Source organism: Priapulus caudatus, unplaced genomic scaffold (genome assembly GCF_000485595.1).
Source record: "Priapulus caudatus unplaced genomic scaffold, Priapulus_caudatus-5.0.1 Scaffold283, whole genome shotgun sequence".
In the NCBI taxonomy this organism is placed as follows: Eukaryota; Metazoa; Priapulida; class Priapulimorpha; order Priapulimorphida; family Priapulidae; genus Priapulus; species Priapulus caudatus.
This window is the reverse complement of record NW_014577344.1, coordinates 256,816-258,290: the sequence shown is the minus strand read 5'-3', so window position 1 is coordinate 258,290 and position 1,475 is coordinate 256,816.

Here is a 1,475-nt window from a genome sequence, read left to right as displayed (position 1 = left end):
TTTAATCAGCGCCGGAAAATCTCTAGCTGTTTATTGACATCGCCATGTTCGAAAACGACTTACTACAGAAAAAATAGTTCCAAGTATTGTTGGTGAAAAAACAATAAAAACAGTTAGTTATTGGCAATTACTGTGTTTCTTAAATAATTCGGTGACATTAAAAATGTAACAGAGGCATTATTTTACTTAGAAACCCTGTTTGTCTAAAAATGCCATTTTTATGACATTTCTGTGCCTACTTCATCAGAGATTATAGCCGATAGTCACGTGATTTCTGTGGTGAGAATGCTAGTGGGAAACACGACGTTGCTTGGTTTCTTACTCCAATTTAACGCCCCATTGGAGGTGTTTTGACATATTTACATATGTTCTAAATATAGCAAAAAGTCGCACATGTAGAGGAAAATGGCTGAGATATATTCTTCCTTGGCTTTCTCGTGTTAGTAACTAAGGGGTCAGAAGAGAGAGCAACACGCGTCTTAAGTATTTACGCACGCGCAGACAGGATAATGTACACAAACGCGCGCACGTATATATATTAATAGACAGTGTCACGTATATCGTATTATGTCTACTCCGCTTACACGTACTATACCTCACATACGAGTGCGCACGCGTGCGTGCGCGCGTTTGTTCTTGAGTGCGCGTCCGTAGGCCTATATGAGTGCGCACGGGCGTCCGTGTGCATGTGAGTGCGCGTATGTCTTCTGTATAATGTGTGCGTACGTGCGTGCATGCGTGCGTGCGTGCGTGCGTGCGTGCGTGCGTGCGTGCGTGTGCGTGTGTGCGTGCGTGCCTGCCTGCGTGCGCGCTCGCGCGCTCGCGTATATATATATATATATATATATATATATATATACTTTCGTTGAAGAGGAAAGAAAATGTGCACTTTTAAAATTCGTACATTAGTCGTTTTTTATTTCTTTTAGCACGTTAACATTGAGCGTATCAGGTTTGTTTACTAAACAAGATGATATCGCACTCGTGTTATGGCAAAACAAACTACAAACACATACCGACACAAACGTCGTGTAAGTTGCTAATTCCGTACACGTAGCAGAACTATGGCCTAAAACATTTTCTTGATAAAAACACGAAAGTGCATGTACAAATATATCATGACGAAAATAGCTTCAATACACGAAAGCTCAAAGCATTCTTTTTTTCTATTATGAATACGGTCGCCATTTATTTTTTATTTTTAATAATACAGCAAACGCTAAGTAGTTATAATTTCGTTAAGTAAATTATCAGAACTAAAATCAGATTCTGGTGTAATTGTAATGATAACGGATATTCTCCTCGAAGGTGCAGCGCAAGATGTACATCATTGATAACAAAATGGCAAAGATACCATACATAACATGCCAGACATCAATAAAATTAATATAAGCTCACTGCAATATATATATATATATATATATATATATATGTGTGTGTGTGTGCATGTATACACGTGTTTAGTCGCGGTATGC